Consider the following 8,598-nt stretch of genomic DNA (forward strand, 5'->3'; position numbering starts at 1 on the left):
CTGTTGGCCAATTGCTGGGCTGTGATCTTGGCTGTGAACGTGGGGCTCACGTGTTTTCCTGTGGGAAAAGGGGAGAGTTCAGACTACTGTCCCGCTGCCTGTCCCTGGGTCCCTGCTCGGAGAGGCCTGGTGTCGTGGGGAGCCCTCCGCAGCCAGGGCCAGGTCTCCGGGCCCCTTGTTAAGCCTCCCGACCCCGCATGCTCCCTGGCGCAGCTGGAGTGGTGCGTCCTCGCTCCCGCGGTGACGTGTGCTTTGACAGCAAGTCACAGTGTTTAGCAGTGGTTTGAAGCCGTGGGGCTTTGGCTGCTCACAGCCCCCGACCCCCACCCCGACTCACAGACGCCCTCAGTGCCTCGAGCTTCGCAGCCTCAGGCCTGAAGCAGGGCCAGGACCATCTTCCTCCAGCACTGCCTCGTATCTCACTGTGAGAGATATCGCGCCTGCCCTCACGTTGCATCCTGCAGACGGGCTCGGCTGAGGCCCAAGGGGAGCGGGGTCCACCCGGTGCGGAATCTGCGTGGGCAGCAGCCTTCCTGGCAGGGAGAGGCCTTCCTTCTGCTCCGGAGTGCGAGTGGGACACGGGCTTGCGTCCTGGAACGTCTGGGATTTCACTCCAGTTCGGATGTTTCTGAAACAGCTGACTCAGGTATTTATAAAATTCACGGCCCCAGATCCCAGATGTGCCGCGACGGCTCATCAGCATGTCGTTTATTTTCTGCCTCCCGGTTGCAGACCCAGTTGTCCCAAGTGTGGACCTGAACAGACAGCAGGCCGTGGAGGGGGTTTGTCATCCGCCGCTGGAGGTCTCTGGGGTGCGAGGGGCACCATGGCTGGGACCCCACTTCTGGGCCTCGGCTCCACCCCCACAGCCCTGGGGGTCTCAGCTCACCCGGCCTCGCACGCCCACCGGCCCCGACTCTGCGTTGCGGCCTGGACCCCCCAGCCTGCCCTCCCACACCTGCGTATGGCCGTCCTCACAGCCTGCGCCTAACTCTCTGCCTTTTGGAAGGCGGGCGGCCTCCCTGTGAACGCTGTGCTCTCCCTTCCCCCTGGTGGGGAGGCGTTTTCTGGCGTCTCTGACGGAGCGGATGGAGAAGCAGCTGATGTCTGGGAAGCCTGTTGTACGGCCCCTAAAAAGCCTAAAATTTCAGGCAGATGGTAAAAAGAGGGGAGGCCAGGGCCCAGCCCAGCCAGAGAAAGCCGTCGGCTTCGGGGTGGAGCGTGCGAAGCCACCTTCATCTGCTGACGTGACGTTTGCAGCGTGACCGGCCTGGTTCTGCAGCGGGGATGTCGCGGCAACCCGTCCCTCTCCCGCGGGCGGCCCCCGTCAGAAATGCTGCTGCCGCGCTGTCTTAGACGTGGAAGCGTCCTCGAGCGACTTGTCCTGGTCACCTGGTCGTGAGCCCGTTATTTACTCGCTTTTGGTTTAAAAGCTTCTGAGGCCACGTGCTGAGGATATGCATGCGTACATGTTCACGTGTACTGAGTGTGACAACGGGCAACTCGCACTGTGATGACATTCCGCTGAGCGGAGCACCTACGCTGCGCGGCACCTTAGACGTCGGCGACGTGGCTTGGCGTGCCTCAGCATGTTTCCAAACGTTGTCAGTGGCCTTTCCAGAAGTTGCAGTCCAGGAGGGTGGCTTCTCCTAGTAGGACTTGCGGACGACAGCCAAGGGCCCGTCCTGAGGTGCTGGAAGCACCGCCCCGCAGACACCACCTTGGCCTTAGCTGATCGCCTCCAACAACAGCAAAGAAGTGTGGAAAGACCCAGAAGGTCGCCCCAAACGGGGTGTGGCTGGGTGAACGGCGCTGCATGACTGTCGCCTCCATGAGACTCTAGGCCCCTGGGGCTGAGTGAGGGTGCCCAGCCCGGGGCTCACAGGACTGTCTGAGAGCAAAGCCCAGGGCAGCACCTGGCCTGTGGCCCTTGCTTGGGACACCGAGGCCATTTCTCCATGCAGTCCTGCTGTCACCTGTCCCCTTTGCGTGGGGAGCCCTGTTTCCGGCTGAGCGAGGGCTCCCTCGTTTTCTGTTTGCCGTGAGGTCTGTTTCCCATGACGGTCTGGAAGCTGATCTGCGCAGGGCGGCTGTGTTTTTGTTTGTTTTGTTTTGTTTGCCGAAAGCTTTCTTCTATTTTAGAAGAAAATCCAGTTGGTCTTGGTGCTCCAGAAAGACGCGGGAGACCGTGTTCCTGCTCCTCGCCACACAGATCGTGGGTGAACTGCAGCCTGAACGGGACCCCCGCGAGGGGTTCAGAGGGACGAGGGTGTTTCCGGCTCACGATGGGGCCGAGGTGTGCAGACACTGTGAAGCCCTGAAAAGGAAAACCGGGAAGCAGACAACCGGGACGGCGACCAGGGAAGGGGACGGAAGCCCACGTGAGGAGGGTCCCAGACAGCAAGGGGGGGAGTTCTGGAGAAAACAGAGAGGTCAGCCGCGTTGGAGGCAGGGGGAGGTGAGGACCGCCGTGGCACCGTGCATTTAGAAACCTGGAGGGCAGTCGGTGCTGGGGAGGGAGGCCGGGTTGGGGCCTGAGATGGAGCCGCGTGCAGATGGTAATGGGGGAGCGACGCGGGAGCTGGGCCTGGGAAGGAGGCTCTGTGGTCAAGTCCAGTTCCTGGGGGTGGGGGTGACCTGCAGGAGCAGAGGGCGGCCGCCGCGGTCACGACGTGGACCCTCCTGGGAAGAGCGGCTGAGCCTGGTGCGGTAACCCACGCGGCACTGTGACTCCCCAGACATGCTGGTTCACTCATACGAGACACGCAGAGTGAGTCATTGGGTTCACCTCTGGTTGCGCTTTCTCCGAGAGGATGAGTGTAAAGTTAGGGAACCTTGTTCACGGCGTTGGGAAGAGGGGCAGGACTCAGTTTTAAGCTAGAGGGAAACTGGAGAGAACAGGGCACAGGTATGCAGGTGGGTTTATGGTCCCCTCAGTGTAGGGGTGGATTTATGGGGCCCCTTGGCTGGGCCACGGCACCCAGTGTGGGCCCAAACGCCCACCTCGGTGTAGCTGTGAAGGTACTTTTAGATGAGGCGACGCTGAAACAATTCACTTGGAGTAAAGCAGGTGACCTGCCATGATGTAGGTGGGCTGCATCCAAGCAGTTGAAGACACTGAGAGAAAAGTCTGAGACCCGCTGAGGAGGAGGGAGTTCTCCCCCGGACTGTAACGGGGAAATCCAGCCTGAGTTTCTAGCCTTGGACTCCAGACTGGAGCACCAGCCCCTCCTGGGTCTCCAGCCGGCAGGTCTGCCCTGTGGGTTTTGGACTTTGGACTTGCCAGTCCCCAATCCTGTGAACCAATTCCTTAAAATAAGTCTCTCTGGATGGTTGGATGGATGGATGGATAGACAGACAGACAGACAGACAGACAGACAGGTTCTGCTTCCTGGGAGAGCCCAGACTACACACTGGTCCGGGGCAAGTGTTCCTGGGAGCCCATGGGACTGGAGCCGTCAGACGGTCGGGAGGAAGGAGGGAGGCTGTGCCCAGATAGCCAACGCTCCAGCTCTGGGCCACACAGGTGACGCTCTCTGGGCGACCCCCAGGACCAGGGTGTGTCCAGCAGGGGAAGGGCGGAGGCTACTGGCGCTTACGGGCCGGCTGAGCTGGGAGCCTGGGGCCTGGGGTGCAGTCCCCGTGGGAAGGAGGTGGCCGCTGTGGTCAGAGGAGGAGCAGGTGACAGCAGCTCTGACAAGGGGGTGACAAGAGCCAGGAGGCCGAGAGAAGACCCACTGGGGAGGGTCCAGGGCCTGAAGCTTGGGGGGAAACCCTGTTTTCCTTGGCTTGGGGCAGAGGGGTCGTGAGACACTGCTGACAGCAGGGAGCCTGCTCTGGGAGGGCTCAGATCAGGCCAGTGGCGCATGAGCGATGGCGAGTGACCTGTGGACAGTCAGGCTGCAGGTGAGTCACCCACAGATACGGCCCGGGACACGCCATCTCGCGGGTCTCAAGTTACGGCCACAGAAGCAAACGGTTTTGAGGCAAGACTGACAATACTGACAGAACTGTCTGCATTAAAACCAGACTCGTTGAGTGGAGAAAAAGAATGAGAAGGAAACTCTAATCCTAAGAAACGGTGGCATCATTTCCTATGTGATGGCAGGAAAGAGAGATTAAAAACATCTAATTCGGTCTGTGTTATAATCTAACATGATAAGAAAAAATAATCTTTTTTTAATTTAAAAATGTGAGGACGCATTGATAGTGTATGTTTTTAATATTTAGAAAGTTTTAATGTCGTTGTGGAAGACTTCCTTTTCTGAAGTGTTTTTCTGATAAATGCTGTGAGTGCAAAATAAGAAAAAAGAAGAAAAGCAATTTTGATTTAGAGCCTTGACAGCTGCCCGAAGACGACACTGAACGCCTGAGAGCTCCCCCTCTGTTTACCTCTAGCCTCTGTTCTGCGCAGAGGGATCCGACAAGGGGGGCAGCCTGGCTTTGATTTACTGAGAAGCACCCTCGCCCCCCCCGATGGGTGCTGGCATGTGGGCCGTGACTAGGGCGGAAACTGTTTGGTAAAATTGACTGTCGGTTCGAATTTTCCTCCCCCAAAATCCAAGCCATTCCTTTTACAACAGAACAATCACAGGAGAAGGCATTCTCTGGGGTTTGGAGAGAAAAGGAAAATAAAGTTCAGAGGCAAAATTTGGTATAAACCCTGACGCTGGGACGATAACCATTACTTGTCGCCATCGGAATGTCCCGCCTGGCGGGCGCGAGCTCCCTGGCGGGCGGCACGGCGGTTTCCGCCAGGCTGGATGGGCTACTTGAACTCGCGGCCTCCGGCTGAGCACTTTTTCACGAGGCCCGCGCGAAGCATGCCGCTGAGGCTGGCAGCCCGGGCAAGGAGACAGGCTGCTCGTCCCGGGGCTGTTTGTGCGCAGGGCACGCCGGTGCGCAGATGAGGGAGAGCCTGCTTTGAGCTCCCCTTCCCCCGCGGAGGCTCCGGCTTCCAGCCGGGCTTGTGGTTCTCCCCGAGGCCAGCGGTCTCCCCGTGAGCAGTCAGGTGGGAGACTGAGGGGCAAGAGAAGGGAGCGGAAGGGAACGCGCGGCGTCAGGGTGCCTCCTGCTTCGTCTCGCCTCTGTCAGGTCAGGTTTCACCTCCTTCTTCTGGACATTCTTCTCGGAAGCATCTTCATGGCCTTCGGGAGCAGGTGTTCGCAGGGGGGCACGGAAAGCACTGCGCATAATAGAGAAGATAAAAACAGGTAAAAGTGGGCTTCGTAAAAATGAAGAACTTCTGTGCATCAAAGGACAGCGCTGAGCAGGTGAAGAGGCTGGCCACCTGCGTGTGCGCCCCCAGCGAAGGGCCCCTGCCTGTCCCTCATCGGAGGCGCGGCAACCCAGCAGCCGGGAGGACCCTGCGCCGGGGCCCGCGGCCAGGCCTCCCGCCGCCGCGGGGCGGCGAGGAGGGTGGGCAAGGCCGCTGGTTGCGAGGAAGTGTGGCTGGAACCCTCAAGGAGGGCGAACTCATCCTCGCCAGAATGTCTGAGGAGGAGGAGCCAGCAAACACACCTCCCGGCGGGGATACGGCCACCGCGCCCCCGGGCCTGGGTCGGGGGTAGGCCCAGCCGCCCCGGGCTGGGACGTTCTTCAGCCGCGTCCCCAGGTCGGATGCACGCCTGCCCGTGGGCCCACAGCTGCACCCCTCAGTGTGACCGTGAGCGGGAGTAGACAGGTCCGCACAGACATGGACGCAGGCTTTCCTCCTAACAGACCCGGCCGCAGCCACAGGCGCCCGGAGCCGAGGGCAGGGAGCCCGCGTGGCGTGCCGCCCTGCAGTGGGGGCCGTGGTGCTGCGTGCAGCTGGGCTGGTTTCACCTCCAGCGCAGTGGCCCTGACCTCGCTCTGACCTGTCGCCTCCTGTCTGCGGGGAGACACCAGTGCCTCCCCCTAAGGCACCCAGTCTCCTGCCTGAGGCCTTCCCTCTCCTCTGTCCTCTGTCGACTTGGGAAACTGGATGAACTGTGTTTGCACCTCTCTCTCCTGTTACAAGGCAGGTGTTCGAGAAGGGCTCAGGGGAGGCTCAGCCCAGGTCACCCCTGTGTGGTCCGAGGCGCCCAGGCAGAGCAAGCAGATGCAGCCCCCACCCTAGTCCTGGACCCAAGCCAGTTACTGGGACAGAAGCAGAGAGGGGAGGATGCTCCCAGAGAGAGGAGGGTCCCACAGAGGGGAGAGGGTCCCCACAGAGAGAGGAGGGTCCCACAGAGGGGAGAGGGTCCCCACAGAGGGGAGAGGGTCCCACAGAGGGGAGAGGGCCCCCACAGAGAGAGGAGGGTCCCACAGAGGGGAGAGGGTCCCCACAGAGAGAGGAGGGTCCCACAGAGGGGAAGAGGCTCCCCTACCCTGGAGTCTGAGGAGACGGCAGGCGGGTGCCTTGTCCCCGGGGGACACGGGGCAGCGCCCCCCCAGTTTGAGGCGGCAGCGCAGAAACAGCAGCGCGTATTGGGCTCGTGTGGGCTGTTCACTGTTGCTGTTTGTCCTTTTCAGGCGGAGAGAGACCAGGAAGGGGAAGCAGCAGGGCGTGTGCTGAGGTCAAGGTCAAGCTTGCAGACACTGGGGAGCGGGGCAGGCCTCCCACTGGGGCCTGGAGGTGGGGCGGGCGGTGGTCCCCGCAGGTGGTGGGAGAACGGAGGGGGCGCATGCAGCTCCGTAGCATCTGCCCCACTTGCCTCAGCCGTGAGAGGGAGCAGCCCCTCCCCCCGGGGCTGAGCTGTGCCCGGGGGGCTCCGGTCACTCCCAGAAACACCCCCCCCGCAAGACCATCGGGCACCAGCGGCGTGGGGGGCAGAGGACCACCGTCACAGGGGAGCCCCAGCCCCAGAGCCTGGCAGGGGAGCCAGCCCTCCTGTCCCTCCCGTCCCGGCACTGACCTCCCTGTGGGGGAGTCCAGGCCCCGAGGTCGCAGAGGAGGAGAGGTGCCCCTCGTCAGGGTCATCTGGGGCTGGGGCCCAGTGCTGTCACCCTGCCTCCTGCCTGCAGCCCCCGTCGGCTCCGTGTGGCTGGGAGGGGCCGAGAGCAGAGGGGACAGAGGCGGTGGCCAGGCCAGACCCAGAGTCTGAGCACATCCCCGCCCCACCAGGGCTTAGCGTGAGCCGGGCCCGCGGCTGGTGTTTAGACCAGCCCAGGTGGGTTCCGGCTGTGGACAAGGGAAGGCTGAGGGGGTCCTGGGGGAAGTCACTGGAGGGACGGCCGGCTGGCCGCAGAGAGAGCTGGTGCGCTCCCCTGCTGACCGCGCGGAAGGGGACTGCCCCCGGCTGGCCTGCGAGAACCCGCGGCCCCCAGGCCTCCCTCTGCGCGGCCCCTGGCCTCTGACTCCGTCAAGCACAGAGAAACTGTGAATTCCACTCGGGTGGTGGGATTTCTCAAGGACCACGGTGACCAGGGAGTAACCGGTCGGTCCTTTAGGGATGGTCCACGGGCACGCTGACCCCTTAGCACCTCAGATCCATCCCACGAGTCACCCCTACTGCTCAGCACCAGGGCAGCTCAGAGAATTATCAACTTGTTGGAAACCTGTGTGTTGTACCACCTTAATTGTAGAGCTTTTATCTGAGTTGTTGGAAACCAGGGTCGGCCTCCTCAGTGCAGGCCTGGTCTGTGGTCCCCTGGAGTGGACACCCCAGGGCCTCTGGCCTGGAGGCTGGGGCTCTGCCTGCCTGACCCTGGCCCCCCACTCCATCTCCACACCACTGTAGGTCCCAAGACTCTAGAACATTCCAGAAGCTTTTCGGACGGTCCTCCTGCCGTCTGCTCCCTCTTCCTGCTCCTTTTCCTCGGTTGTCCTCCGTGTCTGCCCTCTGTGTTTTCATTTCTCAAGGCCCGGCTCAAAGCACATGTTTTCCTCAGGACTTTCCGACGCTGACGAGCGTGTGCTGTCTTCCCTTGACCCCAGCCGTCAATTCTTCGTGCTGTGCCTGGCCCTGGCTCTGCTGGCCCGTGTCTCCTGGTAGTTGTTTCTGATTCTTGAAGTCAGAAGCCAGGCACTGGAGCCGTGTCCTGACAACAAGAAGCGTCAAATTCCACGAGGAAACAGACAGGGACTGGCAGTGTTGGCAGGGCTCCAGCAGCGAACACAGCAGCACGGCCCGGAGATGCTGAGCGAGGGTTAAGCGGGGGCCTGCGGAAGTGGAGGAGGAGACGGACGCTGAGGGCCCCTCAGACTGTCTTGGGGTGACAGCCTCAGACCATCATGGGGTGACACCCTCAGACCGTCTTGGGGTGACAGCCTCAGACCATCTCGGGGTGATACCCTCAGACTGTCTCGGGGTGACAGCCTCAGACCATCATGGGGTGACACCCTCAGACCGTCTTGGGGTGACAGCCTCAGACCACGTTGGGGTGACACCCTCAGACCATCTCGGAGTGAGCAGCAGCTCCTCTTGGTTCCACTGCACCTTCGAGTTTTCAGAATACTCGCATTGGCTGTCAGAGTTTGCCCTCAAACCCAAGAACAGGCACACCCAGCCTCCCTGTGGCGACGAGAACACCGGGGGCCTGTGAGCCAGTGTCGCAGGGCACACGGGCGGTCGCTAGTGGGCTTGGGGCAGGATGCAGACTTGGTGGCGGCCTGCTGGGGATGCCACAAGAAAG

At 61.6% G+C, this 8,598-nt stretch overlaps 1 long non-coding RNA gene across 1 annotated transcript; it reads right to left on the reverse strand.

The window, feature by feature from the left end:
- Window positions 1–4,159: 4,159 nt before the first annotated feature.
- LOC141578454 (uncharacterized) lies at window positions 4,160–6,501 on the reverse strand. The gene is made up of 2 exons (XR_012508838.1): window positions 6,351–6,501; window positions 4,160–5,185 (listed from the first exon to the last, which is right to left on the reverse strand). It is a non-coding gene; the product is annotated as an uncharacterized LOC141578454 (long non-coding RNA).
- Between the last annotated feature and the right edge of the window lie 2,097 nt (window positions 6,502–8,598).

Source organism: Camelus bactrianus, chromosome 8, assembly GCF_048773025.1.
Source record: "Camelus bactrianus isolate YW-2024 breed Bactrian camel chromosome 8, ASM4877302v1, whole genome shotgun sequence".
NCBI lineage: Eukaryota > Metazoa > Chordata > Mammalia > Artiodactyla > Camelidae > Camelus > Camelus bactrianus.